This window comes from Lathamus discolor, chromosome 6 (assembly GCF_037157495.1).
Source record: "Lathamus discolor isolate bLatDis1 chromosome 6, bLatDis1.hap1, whole genome shotgun sequence".
NCBI classification, from domain to species: domain Eukaryota; kingdom Metazoa; phylum Chordata; class Aves; order Psittaciformes; family Psittacidae; genus Lathamus; species Lathamus discolor.
The window spans coordinates 89,228,302-89,243,676 of record NC_088889.1 but is presented as its reverse complement, the minus strand read 5'-3'; the positions used below and the strand labels follow the sequence as shown (position 1 = coordinate 89,243,676).

At 53.9% G+C, this 15,375-nt stretch overlaps 1 protein-coding gene across 2 annotated transcripts in view; it reads right to left on the bottom strand.

Moving 5' to 3' along the window:
* MPRIP (myosin phosphatase Rho interacting protein) overlaps positions 1-15,375 on the bottom strand; it is a 74,075-nt gene that overhangs the window by 43,948 nt on the left and 14,752 nt on the right. The window lies entirely within an intron of this gene.

Genomic DNA, 15,375 nt, shown 5'->3' with positions numbered 1-15,375 from the left:
CATGGAAATCAGCATCCACAGACCCCAGGGGATGGAAGGAAAAGGAAGGAGAGCAAGGCCAAGCCCAGACCCTGGCACGGCGCAGGCACCACCGCGGGGAGTCGCGTCCTAAGAGGATTTTTTGTCTTAAGACAACAAAAATAAAACTGGAAGCTATAAAAACCCAATGGAAAAACTTTCTTCTGCTCCAAGCGGAGCCTTAGAAACCTTTTTGTCTCACTCAGCACAGCCAAGGCCTCCAGCACTGCAAGGTCTGAGGCCAACCTCCTTCCCCACCCAGAGCACCAGGGAATGCAACCAGGAGAGGAGAAACAGGGGATCTCTCCACTTGGTCCCTCTTTCACCCCTCGGCTCCCAGGCAGGCCTTGCAGGGAGCTGGTACAGGAAAGGAGGAGAAGCCTCCCTGCTCTCCTCCCTCTTTAACCCCATGGCAGCGTTCAGGGCGGCTTCCCTGGCGCTCGCACCCAACCCAAGCGTGCCCAGAGCGGAGGAGCCGGTTTGGGGCCCATCACCACCGGACCAGCCCATGAAGTGGTTTTGCCACACGCCTCTCCTTGTGAGGGTGAACGCTGGCATCTCGCACAGCCCAACCCATCCCCATCCACTGCTGCACCTCCAAGGGGCTGCAAGCAAAGCTGGTTCTAGCCCCACTTGTGCCTGTGGCCCGGGACAGCACCAGGGATGAACCCACCACCCCGCAAGCATCCCACAGCTATCAGCAGCAGATGAAACCTGACAGACCAGCAGCCTGGCTCGCTTGGGATGTAAATCCCTTTACACCATTCCCTTCCTTCCTTGGAAGGAGCGCAGGCACTTTGTAGCAAAGCGAAATGCAAACAGCATCAGGTGGAAATGTGCACGCACACACAACCTCCACTGAGGAAAAGGATGGAGCTGGGGCAGCACTGATCTCCGGCAGCATCCTGAAATCACCCAGGATCCCAATGGAGGAGCTGGCCATGGCACACGTCTGCTCTCCCTGGGGAACCCAGAGAACAGGGACAGCCCTCCCATGCTGAAGCTGTGGTAGTGGTGTAGAAACAGGGGAGATGGGAGAGGCTCTAAAGCATGGGACAAAGACATACAGACTCCTTCCCCACCTGCGAGCACCCATTTCTGTGCTGGGGGGTTTCTCAGGGCTGGGGATGCTCAGGAAGGATGAGCAGAGCTGGTCCCCAGGCTGGTCCCAGTTCAGGTGAGGACTGCGCGGCCCCAGCAATTGGAAGGGAATAAATAAATGCAAAAGCAGGGAGGTTTTATACAGCAGAGACATCAAAACAACAACAAGGCTGGGACCTGAACCAGCCTTTTGAAGAGCAGATGCTTTGATACAAGCTTGAACCCAGCCTCAGACCCCAGGGCCATGGGGAGGCTTCGTGTCAGGGTGAGGCAGAGGCGGATGCTCAGGCTCAGCTCTGGCTTCTGCTGATCCCCACCTTGGGGACAGCCCCATCCCCAGGCACTGACCTTTCCTCTGCTATTCCCATTGCTGCAGTCAATGGGATACAGCACACAGCAGCCCCACAACCGGATCTGGTGCCTGGAAGCCCAGCAGAGTGCACCAGCACAGGACACCATTGCGGGCACCATCACAAGCAGCATCTCTCCTTGGTGCCTGCAGCCCAGCCCCTGCCACATGCAGGCACGGGGAAGGCAGCACTTGCACCATCTGAGCAGCTACAGCTCTCCACGCTGCCAGTATCAGCACAGGAACCAGCGCCAAGAAACAATCGGGTTGTTGTTTCCCGCTGGTATGACAGATCCATATTTACACTCGCACGTGCTCGCAGCGTCCTTCTCCATGTTACACAAAGCCTATAGTACGCTCTCCTCCTCCTCCCCTCCCTTCACCAGGCACCCAGGAAGTGAGTCACGCCATGCTCTCCCCATCCACAACCTCAGCAGCCTCCAGACAAGATGCTCTTCGGATGCAGAGCCCAGAAACTGCAGCGGCCCCCACTTTATACAGTGGAGAGGAAGGAAAATATGGGGACTTATTATAAGCCCAAAGGAAGACATTGCAAGCGGGACATTAACAGGGGAGACACAAATGCTGTGGCAGGAGGATGCACAGCGCTGGATGCTCTGGGGGTGATGAACACCCAGGCATCCTGTAATTCAACTGGGTTTATCTGCAAAAGTCCCTCATTCCCACACAGTTTTGAAGGGCTAAGGTAGAAATAGAGCATTATTTAGGTCCAGAAATGTCCAGATTTTCCCCAAGCACCTTCCCTATCGTTTCTAACACATTGAAGGAGCTCGATCCAAAACCACAACAGAGCTTTGCTCAGCAACTGCACACAAGATGTTTTCTGAGCAGGTAACCCCAGGGTCAAGCTCCTGCCATAGCCTTGGTGGGACAGGGCCAATGCCCACACCGCTCTCCAGGGCTCTTACACAACGTGGGTTGATGAAATCTGGAACAGAACTCTTAAAGAAAGGCGACGGGGCAGGGGGAGGAGGCAACCAAACAAAAGGCACATTTTACTTCCTGCCAAGAACCAGGAGGGGAAGGGAAAGAAAAACCCCATCACCATTTGTCTACCTCGCATGGCGGGATGGTTGCCTTGGCACCGGGGGCTGTCCCGGCGGGAGATCATGGCTCTGCTGTCCCGTTCCATCACGATGCTGCATGGGAAGCGCTTGGACTGGCTCTGCCCTGGCTGCCGGCACTGCTTGGGGGAGACGCATCCACGCTGCCTCCATAAATGCTTCTTGACAAATGTTAATTCTCTGAGCTAAAATATTCATGAAGGTGGCTGCCGAGAGCGCGTTGCTCATTCGCAGCGCTCCTCAGTGCTACGCAAAGGCAGCTGCTGAACACAGGGCCACAGAGCAGTCAGGGTGGGATGCTAAAAGCTTCGCCCATCCCCAGTGTCACCGACTGTGGTGTTCGAGGTGGGATGCAAGCAGGAGCGTTGCTGTGGCCTGAGAGGGAGCAAAACACTGCCCCATCGCATCAGAGCAATGAGGAGACAACCATGCCTTGGGCAAGGGTAACAACGCAGCTTGGACTGGCTGCTCCCGGCACAGGGAAACCACACCAGAGCCACATCCACCATTCCCACCAGCAAGAAAGCACCAACTCCTTTACAGTCACAGAGAGCTCCCTTATCAGCTATGTACAGCATCCCTAAACCCCAGATAGGGATGCACCAAGCACCGGCAATACCTCCTCCTGCTGCTGGGGTGCTAAGCCTGCCGGTGCCAATGCAGTAGCCATGGTGTGCCCAGCGCTACCCAGGCGCCAGGCTGGCACAGCAGTGGGGCTTTAATGAGCCTTTCAGGCTTCCTGCCACCAGGAATGAGGTTATTGATACGGCCACAACACGAGCAGAGCTCTGCGGCAGGCAGATTTTATTACACTTATAGATCATCTGACAGGCTGAGCATCCTGGGTTTATTAGATCAGACAAAGGCTCTTGAAAACGAGCTCTGCAAAAGGATGGACTGGAGCAGCCACCCATCGAAAGGGAGCAGAAGGCTGTGCTCCTCTATCCCCACACAGCTCTCTGGTCTCCCTGTGCCATCCAAGCAGGAGGCAGGCAGCCTTTCTTGGCCACCTGAGCACACGCTTCCCATCCACAGCATTGTATCAATGGCTACTGCTCAGTGAAGCCACTGAGAAACCTCTGGCTTGCTTGGGCCGTGCCATGCTCTCCACATCCACAACCTCAGCAGCCTCCAGACACGATGCAGAGCCCAGCAACTGCAGCAGCCCCCACTTTATACAGTGGAAAGGAAGGAAAGAAAGAATGGGGACCTTTTATAAGCCCAAAGGAAGAAACCCCAAGCAGGACATTACTGGGGAGACCCACATGCTGTGGCAGGAGGATGCACAGCGCTGGATGCTCTGTGGGCAATGAGCTCCTGGGCAAAGGGGCTGATGCTGTAAGTCAAAAGGGTTTATCTGTAAGAGCCCCTGATTTCCACACATCACATAGCAGGCAATAAAAACCCAGGTTTCTACCGTAGGGAAGGGAACTGAAAGAAAGCACGCCAAGGAACCAGCTCAGGGAGGTAGACTCGGAGGATGCGTTAGCCCCATGCCCTCTTGTCCCTGTATGCCAAGCCCTGCAGAGCCATGCCAAGCCCTGCAGAGCCTTCCCGAGCCTCTACCAGGAGCTAAAACAACATCAGCTCCACTTTCACTATGGGGAAGGAATTTTCTCTTTGGGAGAAGTTTGGGGAGGGGGTGAAGTGCAGGGGCTGGGCAGGAGAGTTCAGCCAGGGGCCGCTTTTAAGCGGAGCTGGTGTTTATGTCCACAGACAGCGAGTCTAAACACTGAGTGAGGCCATGGGCTGGCCAAAGGCACCCTGGAGCTCCTCTCCCCCCCAGCGCCACCTCAATGAAGCATAAGCAGCACCCACCCTGGGGGTGCCCGGGCAGCAAGTCTGGGTCCATGCATCCCATCCACATCCATCCCCATGGGCACCCATCCGGGGAGCCAGCGCTGCAGTGGTGTGATCCCGGCCGGAGCTGTGCCGGAGAGGCTGGAGCCAGCTCCTCTTGGCCTTATATGGGGATTTTCGCACCAGTGTTGCAGCTCCCAGCTGCTCCCAGCCCAAAGCGGGGTCGGGAGCTGGCAGCCAGCGCTTAGCCTGCCTCCTTCCTGTTAACCTCTTTCCTGCTGAACGGCATCCGAGGGGTCCCTGCGTGATGGGAACAGCCAGATCTTGTCCTGACAATCACCCATGCCAGGCAGGGAGGGTGACCAAGTGGGTGGCAACATCCCTCAGTGCTGCGGTCCGACCCTCTGGGTCCTCTGCAGCATCCCCAAAGCCAGGGAACCCTTCAGGGAAACTTGCATCCATGCACATGCACACTCCATGTCCAGCTGGAGGGAAAGAAGGACAGAAGATGCAGAGAACATCAGCACTGTGATGGGAACAAGGGCCAGGTCCCATTGGGATCAAGCCAAGGGACTGCTCCCAGCTCCTTGGGGACCAAAGCAAAGCCCAGCATTGCACAAAGAGCTTGGAGCAGCTGCTGAACCTATATCCTGGTTCTTTGGGGACCAAATGGAGCGCACAGGCACTTGCCAGCCCTGCCACGCTGAAGTCACCACCTTGCAGCCCTACAGACTCAAGGGCTTATTCTTCCCTCTTGCTCACTGGGATTTAAATGCATTTCAAATGCAAAATGTCCTCCTCCCCTCCTATAATGGGGTGGGAGGAATAGAGGATAACGGATCCGACCCCATCTGCTCGCAGCTGCCAGCGTGGCATCTTCCCCGCTTCCCGACATGCAGGCACAACAGCTACAATGATTACCCAGCCAAAGGGGAAGCAAATAAGCAGCATTCCAATGAGTTGTCATGGTAATCAGCTTGATGGCAAAAGCATAGTGAGACCACAGGCCTGGGGACTGTACAGGTGGTGATGGACCAGAGCTTGGTGCAGGGTTGAATTGCCTGGAGAGGGAAACACAGTCATTTGGGGGTGGGAAGGAAAGGAGGGCATCATTTGCATCTTGATAGTTGAGTTTTAAATTGCACTGTTCCAAATTGGCCTTGTCAGCTTTGTTCTCCACCCCCTTGGTGTAGGAGATAAGTCCCAAGTGGTTCCCTGCACCTCGTGCTGCCAGGTACACAGCATCACCCCCATGCACACAGCATCACCCCCATGCACACACCATCACCTCCATGCACACACCATCACCTCCATGCACACACCATCACCTCCATGCACACACCATCACCTCCATGCACACACCATCACCTCCATGCACACACCATCACCTCCATGCACACACCATCACCTCCATGCACACACCATCACCTCCATGCACACACCATCACCTCCATGCACACACCATCACCTCCATGCACACACCATCACCCCCATGCACACACCATCACCCCCATGCACACACCATCACCCCCATGCACACACCATCACCTCCATGCACACACCATCACCTCCATGCACGCCAGCTCACATGTCCCTCCCCAGCAGCAATAGGGCTCCACCAAAACAACATCAGACACCACATCCCCATTGCAGGGCTCATCAGGTCACCCGCACATAGAGATGGTCAGACACGGTGACGCCAGCTTTGGAGACAGCTCAGGAGGTGGGAAGCTTGGATCGAGGCTGGATGATCTCCACCCATGCTGGCCAGTCATCCAAACCCTGTCCAACCGCACCTAGACTTGCACTGAGCATCTACCTGGGTGCTGGTTGTGCTGGAGAGCAGAGGCCAAACTGGGGCAGGCTCTGCCCAACAGCCCAGGCTGGCTCTGCAAACCAGTCACACCAGTGCTGAGGCTGCTTAAAGCTCACTCAATTCCAACCCCCTCGCCATACACAGGGATACCTTACACTAGACCAGGTTGCTCCAAACCCCATCCAACCTGGCCTTGAACACTTCCAAGGATGGGGCATCAAATCAGATGGTTTGGAGACTTGGGAAGATGCAGACTAGAAATCAGAGAGGAGAGAAGGGGCTGTGAATGAGCTGCTGCTTCTGTCTCCTCTGAACCAGCAAGGATGGGCATGGCCAAGGTAAAAGGCATCAAAGGAAAGCAGCAAATTAAATCAACCAAAGCCCTGTACCTCCCTAAGTGACTCCATCTCCCCTCCAGCCTAGGGGGGAAGGAGGGATGGGCCTCCTGGTCTCCAGCCACCCCACAACCTCTCCTGCAAACAAACCAGAGCGGAGGAATCAGAGCAGACACACACCATCAGCATCACCACAGCCCTGCAAAGCCGCCTCTGACAGCCATCATCTTGAGCTCTGGATAATTTAAGGCCCTGCATTACACCAGCTCAAGGAAGCAGTGAACTGCACACAGAGCAAAGAGAAAAACACCAAGTGCTTCCCACGGTAAAAGAGCACATAAAATGGCAACGCATTTCCTGGTGTCTCAGTAGAAGAAAAAACTTCCCATTCCACAGGAACCAGACATTTTCCTTCTCCTTTTCCACTAAAACACAAAACTGAAAGGAAAGCACCACCTCATGATGGATAAAGTCAGCAGACGCCTCTCAGCTGCACACTCACAAGACACAGGGTTAGACCCACTCAAGCCAACTCTATGCTGACCCAGTGCTGCACTGCAGGGCTATAGATGTGGTTTCTCCCCAGTATGGCTTCTTTTGGGCCCAGCAGATTTTGATTTACAGTGGGTAAAGGCAATTTATGGGTGGTCAATGCTCTTCCCACCCCACCACACAGACACAGGTTACACAGCACCCTTCTATGGGGAAGCAGCAGGCTCTAGTCTAGATGCAGCAAAGCAACACCAGTTACATCCCATGCTGCATATCTCCTGCTGGAGCCATGCACTACACCCCATGTGGTGGGGTTTCCCCAAGCCCCCACTTTCACCCCTAAAGACAATCAACGCAGCCCCTTGCACCAGCACTCAATGATAAGGAGGTGAGGAAAACCCTAGGGAAGGGCAGCACCAGATCCGCAGGAAGCTCGGGCAACTCCCATGAGTGCAGATGCTTCAGTGGAAGCTCCTGAATCCAGCCAAATGAGTCTGGAAATCTCATTACTCCTCAGCACTGCTCTTATGAGCTTTGCAGAGCTTCCTGCTGGGCTGGGAATACCACGCACCCGGGCTCCCAGGGCACTTGGGAGGCTGCAGCTAGAGTTGCAAAGGCCAACCCAAGTAGAAGAGGTTGGGTTGGGTTGGCCAACCAAGCAGCAGCCACATCCTGCACCTCAATCCTATATAAAACCCCATATCTGCTCTGCTCTCTGCTGCTCCCAGCAGCTTCCAGACAAGCCAGGACTTTCCAGACCTTCCCAGAAGGCGAGGGAGGTGGTGGCTGGAAAGCGTTTTCCAACCTTTGACCGCCGGTCATTCTGCCAAATGGCATAAAACAGGAAGCTTTTTGGCTAAGAAAGGCAGTTCCAAGCAGAAATGGTTCCAACAGGCACACATGGCTGTTATAGGGCAAGGGGAATGCCCAGCCAGCAACCCAAGCTGGGCTTTGCATGGTGCAATGGAGGCACTGATGCAGACAGCAAAGAGCTGTTGTGGCCACTGCAAACAGGACTCAAGGGGGAAAAGTGCTGTGAGTGCTCACCCTGTTTAGGGATAAAGGCTGGGAATAACACACCAGGAGCCTGTGTCCCAGGGGAGCAGCGTTTTCTCCCTAAACCAACTGCTCACATCTGGCTCCTGCACTTGCACAGGGAAAAGAGCAGATTCACAACCATGAGCTCCCCACAACCTCTCATTTGGCCCCAGCATAGAGGAAAACTATGGGTCTGGTGCCCCCAAAGGGGAATGAGCCCCAAGAGGCTTTTCCATCCCCCTGGGACTACAGACTGCACGGCATCAGCCTGCACAGCATTAACCACCCGTGCAAGCTAAACGTCCCCTTCCTCCACACATCTGCTCCGTCCATAATCCTCACTGTCCCTCCCCTAATGGGAAAGCAGCCAGAAAAGTGAACCAAAGCCCTAATTATATCCCAGTAGCTCCCCAGTGCCCTGGTGATCTGCTGTGACTTTACTGATGCAGTTACTGGTGGAACAAGGAGGAAAGGGATGAGGATGGATGTGCTCCAAAAACCCACCCTTTCTCCCCAACCACAGCATCACAACCAGCAGAAACCCCTTTGTAAGCTAAAGGTGCTGCTGGGACACATCTAAAACCAACCTGTGCACCCATTCCCTCCACAGGGATCCCCCAGCAAAGAGAACACTGCGAGTGCCACTGCAGAGGGAATGGGAGGAGAGTGGTGAGCACCACGGACCACAGTGGGAGAGCATCCCACGACCTCACTTGCAGATGCCCAAGCCATAAAATCATGGAGAGCCACAGCTATGGAATCTCTAGCTACAACATATGGGATGTGCAAGAGCAAGAACCCACATCCACATCCCTGCAGCTCCATGGCATGGAGTGCAGCAGGGCATAGCCCTGGAGTGCGTGCCAGGAAAACATCGGGAAAAAACCCTCCCTGGAAAGTGGGAACCTTCCCAAGCTCTCCCATGGCTCCGGGAGCAGCACCTCTGCCCCTGCTCTCCCTGCAGAAGAGGTCGCAGAGAAGCCGTGTTAATATACAGACAAATCCACTCCTGAATCCAATGGGAAGGAGGTGAAGGGTAACGTGGAGCTGCTACGCACGTGATGCACCTACGGTAAGTTTAACCTGCAGCAAGACTGGCTGTTTTACCTGGTTGCCTACTTAGAATGTGACTTCAGTGACTGCAGGGAAGTCTCTGCTGCAGCTCTGAAGGGACAAAGTGGAATAAAAAGGTCTTAGTGAATAGGGATTACCAAAGGCACATTCATTACCTGGTCAAGAAGTGTTTTGCTGGGATTTTTTCCTTACTTTCTATATCTTAGAAGCCATGATAACAAAACCTGCCTGGGAATTCTCCCTTTTTTCCCCACCCGAAATGCCTCAAAAACCCCACAGACAAAAAGGGGAAGACTCCAGTGAAAACCCTGCATTCAGCAGCGCCGGGAAAAGCTGTTCACAAAACCTCAGTGAAGCCCTCGGCTTGCCTCCACGCAAGTTTGAACCTGACAATGTCCCTTTGACAGCCTCCAAACCTGATGAATAATGCATGGCCGGGATAAAGCAGGAATATAATATTCACTAATGCTTACCCTAACAGAGCAACAAGGCCTGCAAATAAGTCATTTATTAACCCCAAACCGTGCTGCTGCTTGAACAGAGCGCACACCTCGGCTTCCAGCCCTGAAAACACCACTGGAGTTTGCTCTGCAGCATGGAATGAGCATGCCAAGGGCTGGCTGAAACCCCTCCCTGCTCTCAGCACACCAACAAGGCTTATCCTCGACTTTAGGAGATGCTAATGGAAGGAAACCCCCTTGAAAACAAGGCTGGGAGCTGCCACCCTCCTTTTCCCTCCTCCTTGGGAGCCGCAGCCTCCCCTTTTCCATCGGGATAAGAGCGATGGTGGGAAGCCCATGGCTCCAACCGCTTTCTCAGGCATTCCAAAACGCGGCCGGAGCCTCTTTCTGCAGCACACCCCCTCCATAGCTGGATGTCTGCCTAATTGTCTATTTATTTATCCCTGCCTTTTCCCAGCTCCCCGCACACACACTGGTGCAGGGGGAAAGCCAAGGCCGGCTCCCAAAGCAGACCCCAAAATAAACCCCAAGGTGGGGGGGGGGGGGGGGGGCAACTTTTCCCCCCCATTCCCAAGAGGAAGCCAGGAAGTGCTGGCCAGGAAAGGGGTGGGAGCAGGAAGGGGGGATGCTGGAGGCATCACCCAGCCCCTTTGCTTAAAAATAGCTGCATCCAAAGAGTGGCTGCAACGAGCCACAAAGAGCGTGTTGAGCAGAGGCAGCTGCAAGCTATTTGCTGCCCCTGGTAATCAGCATCTCAGCTTCCAGAGCCCCCCCCCCGGCCCCTTCCTCCCCTGCCAGAAGCCGCTGCTGCCTTTCTCCAAGCCACATATGTCATGTCAACAATCAATGAACACAGGATCTCTGCCGGGGAATAAAGGGGAACGAGCTTTGATTTTGTGGAGCAGCTTCGGTGCCTTGTTTCATACACGGCTTTGGTCTCCTCTCCGAGCTGTCACCGGGGGGTTTGCTGCACCACATCTCATCAGGAGAAACCAGGATACCTCTTGCCACCTTTAGTGGGATCAGGGATGTGCCAGCCACCAGGATGCCACTTATAGGGATTTCTTTATGCAATGGGAAAAGGGATGCTATTACCCAGCATAAACCAACCCACTGGTGGTCTTCACCGATCTCAGCCGGTGGCCCATAACAGGGCTGGAAAGAATTAAACCCAGCCCTATCCCCGTGTGGTGTTGCTGGCAGGTACCACAGGCACCTCATTTCACATCCCTCCCTGGCACCAAGCAACAATGGGGCAAAACCTCTTTGGGTGGGTTCGTTGTGTCTGCGGATGGGTATGGGGGGGATGCTTGGGAGCCCAGCACTGCCCTGGCTTGCAGGGAGATGGGATCAGGCACCCACTGCTGCAGCCCGTAGGGACTACAGCAGAGCTCCCACTGCCTCCAGTTCCACCACCAGGAAAGGAAAAAGAGGGAAACACGACTGGAGCAACTGTCTGTAGCAAATACCAGGGCTACCATCTGTCACTCAAGTCACCACCACGTTGTTTGGGGCCACTGATTGAGTGCTGTGTGTCCCACACAGCATGGTGGGATGCAGAGAAAAGGCAGGTCTGCAGCAGAGGGTGGGAATGCCAACAGAGCCCAAAGGGCTCGTGAGAGGGGATTCATGCGCTCAGCCATCAGCTGTGTCATTTCAGTCCCAGCTCTGCCATCCTCACTGCTAAACCCTGTTAGAGGAGGGTTTGATTTCTGCATCAGTGTTTTACAGCAGATCATGGGTTTTCTTTCACCAAGAGCCTGCAGCCAGGCTGGAGGCCATGGGTACAGAGCCCAGCTTTCCACAAGGGACGAAGAAGAAACTCCAGCTGCTGCAAGCTCCTATGTGACTCTGTTACCCTGCCTCTGATGTACTAGATAAATGCAGTTTAAAACCCAGCTCATTTCCCTTGCACACATCTTCTGCACAAACATCTTTGCTAGGGCTCAAGAGATGGAGGATTAGGGTAAAAGCAGAAAGGACAGAGCCACTTGAACCCGTTCTCAACATAAGAGCAATTCCAGCTTTGCAGCTCGCCCTGCAGAAGACAATAGGGGCTGTGTTGTTTCCAGGAAGGAAGCACCTGGGCCAGGTCATCAAAGCCGCTTGTTCAATAGGAGGTCGCTGGCTCTATGGAGCATTCCCAACTCTGCTTTCATCCTCTCACCATCTGTTAACTCCCAAACCTCCCACCACAGACTGCTTCACATTGGGGCTTCTCCTGAGTGGGTCCTGCAGGCACCAAGCACCCTTCTGGGAGGGCTTGGATCCACATCAGTGTCCTCCATCCATGCTCAAGACAGCACAAACGAAAAAGAACCAGCTTAATCCACCTAAATTGCAAACCCCGGCACTTTTAGGGCCCCAGTGATGGTCCTGGCCATGGACCAAGTGCCAGGACTGGTGCTGGAGCCATCCCTGAGGAGCCCTTCCCTGTCCTCTGCTCTTTCAGCCCCCATGAACTGCCCTATTGCAGCTCAGCAGTTTTACTTCCCCAGGCATCGCACTAAAAGAGGTGAAACAGAAGACAGGGAATCATTCATGGAGGTTCAGTAATCCCTTTCCCCAAAAGCAGTATTGAGAATTAAACACAACAAATCCATCAGAGATCTCCAAGCTCTGTTGGGAACCACCAGCACTTGTGCTGTCTCTACATCTCCTATAGGGCAATCACAAGGATGTGTCATGCACCTTCTCCCTTGCACCCTGATTTCAGTTGTCCCTCTGCTGCCCAGCTCTCCTGGATAAGAATGAATTGCTGCTTCCCAATTACTCCTCCCAACATTCGCTGATTTTTGCTGCATCACCTCTGGGATATGCACTAAGCATCCCAAGTGAAACCTCCCCACAGATCATCTTCCACTCCACTCCCCACCAAACCAGTTATTCCCCCAGCTCTGCTGCCCATCACTCCCTTCCAAACCAGCTCATGTCCTACACCACTTCCCATCCACACCACAGCCACGAATCCAGGAAATCCTGGATGGAGCCAATTCCCCCAACACTGCATAAACCAGTGGGACTTTCTCCCCTCCGTTGAGATCAAACTGAAAACCAGAGGAGGCAGGAACAAAGTTTTCCCATTATAAGACCAAGTCAGATCCACACACTGGAGAAACCCGGGATGGGAGTCCCTGCTGCCATCCCAGCCTTTCTGTTTCAGCTTGCTCTAAATTGGAAACATGCTTTGATCCAAGCCAAAAGCTTTTTATGCTAAACAGAAACTGAAAGTCTTGAAGATCTGGCAAACAGAGGCACTGGCAAAATCATGGCCTTGAAGGGAAAAGGCTGGGGATGAAGGGAATAGCGGGGTTTGTAAAGCCTGGTGCTCCCACGGAGGAGGGGGCAGGGAGAGCTTGGAAACACTTAAATGGCAAAAAGTGTGGAAAAAGGACGGACAGAAAGGCCAGGATGTTTAAGGTTTGTTTTTAATCCCTGCCAATGAATTCCCATCCTGTGCCAAAACTGAAGTAAACGGCTTTGATCTAAAACGGAGGAGAAAAACACATGCACAGATTCTTGGCTTCTCCAAACAATATAGATGACAAAGGAGGGAACTGCAGTGAAAATTAGCTCTGCTGATGGTGACATTTCAAAATGCCAAATAAAGAGGGGGGGGTCAATGAGGAAACAATAATCACACACATCTATGCATCACAGCATCACTGGGCACACATCCCGCCCTCCCTCTGATCCCCCCCACCCCAAGCAGCCACTGATGCTTTACACCAGTCTCTATTCTCTATTCACCCATTTATTAACTCCGTAGGTTTCCATGGCCAGGAGCAGGGCTTGGGGCTGTGCAGGGCTCCAGATGTGACCCTGCAGCCCCCTGTGCAGTGCCAGACCTCCCAGCTCTGAGCTGGCCTCTCTCCTCCTGTTTATACACCCGGCCCAGGGGTCCTGGTGCTCCCCTAACCATTGCCAGATGCCATCTGGTCTCGCTTTTCATCCCACCCCAGTTCCATCAGCTTCCAGCTCCCTCCTGACCTCCCTCCCAGCCATTCCAGGCTGGAGCAGGGATGTGCACTCCATTGTGGAGTTAATGCTATTAGAATCTATGTGAGTTCCTGTGTTAAGAGCAGGACAACCATGCTGCAAGGATCTCTGCACAGGATACCACCACGTAACCCCATATGCATGTGTAAACTCCGGCATGGAGGTGGTTTAAGTACTGGTTTAAGCATCCTCTTAGAAGCAGAAGTCTTAATATCCCCTCCTCTCCCCCCCATTTTAGAAAGCTATTTGACTCCAGCAAATAAGGGATATGGTAGAAGCAGGGCTCACAGCCCATCCTCACACTTCCCTGCCACACTGAAAGGTGCAAGACATAGAGCAAGGCCAATTTGTCGGGATAAGGATGCGCAGCACACAGGGATGCTCCTCCTGATCCCCTGCAAGGGAGCTGGGAAAGCCCATCCAGAAGATGCTCTCTTCTTGGTGTTACTTATCCACATATATCCATAACCTTGGTGTTAGTTATCCACAACAGCAATGCTTGAGATGCTCCCAAGTGAGTCTCTATTTTGTCCTGCTTTCAACCAACACAGCCACAAAGGAAAAGAGAAATAAATAGTCCCAGGCAGCCAGTGAGAGCACCCTAGTGTGATGGGAGAACACCTCCAGGGAGGATGCAGCTCTTGCTGGGCAGAAATGCTATCCGAGTATAAATCCCAACCCAAGGGAAGTGGCAGAGGAGCAAACAGAGGCACAGAGATCAGCTTATGGACATGAAGTCATTAAGAGGCTGGGCTGGAGATCCAAACCCTCTTCTCTGAGCTGCTCTATCCACAGGGCTGGATCCATCCATCCAGGGCTGGATGTGGGAGGTCCAGGGAGGGATGGGACAGCACTCTGCATCCCTGCAAACCCCTCCTGCACAGCTTCTGCCCCTCCACTGCGTTCCCACGCAGCAGGGCTCTATTTATAGAGACCTCAGCCACTAAGTATAGACCAGCAATCAAAACAAAGGGAGGCGAACGCTCTGCACTTGCCACTCTCTGGCTCCATCCCCTCATCCCAGCCCTGGATTTGTAGCAGCTCTCATACCTCAACCAAAAGCCTCCCAAACCACCCCAGCACTGGTTTTGCTCATCATCTTGGCAGGGGGTCCCCTTCATCCCTGCAAGGGACAGCACCATCCCTCCCAGCCCAGGCTGCTCCTGCAAGGGCTGAAGACTCTAGAGAGTATTTAGTATCAAATATGAAGTACCAAAGATGACTCTTCCACCTCCATAACAAGTCTCTGGGTGCCTCTGGCTTGGCTTATGTGTTTTGGCAGGCTTTAATCTCACGCTCCATGCAACAGGGAATACGGGAACATGGGGAAAACCAAGGGAGTGCCACAGGAACACATAGAGGCAAACATCCTCAGACACTCGCGATGCATGAGCCTGTCCCTGACTCTCTGTCACCTTCTTTCCTCCCTTCCCTCAACTCAATGCAGGAGTGGGTTTGCCATCCTCCAGCTGAACCCCTTGTACATCACCTGGCCCTGCATGGAGGGCAGGAAAAAGCCAGCACCGAGGGGTAATTGCAGCAGCTCAGCATGGGAAGGCAACCCCAAGCAATCACACAATGCACATCCAGCCGTGGTTGGGAGGGAGGAATTTCTGCACGTCTGAGCAAGCTCGGCTTAGCCAGGGCTCGGCAGAGCTGGGAAGGGCCCCTGGCACGCTCCCTGCAGATGGGAAAGGGATGGGATGTGCTCCGCTTGGCATTCCCAGGGAGAAACAGCACCCAGAGTGAAAGAGGGAGACCTCGGGGGGCACATCTGGCAGCTCAGCCTGGGTCCAAGGGGATAGAG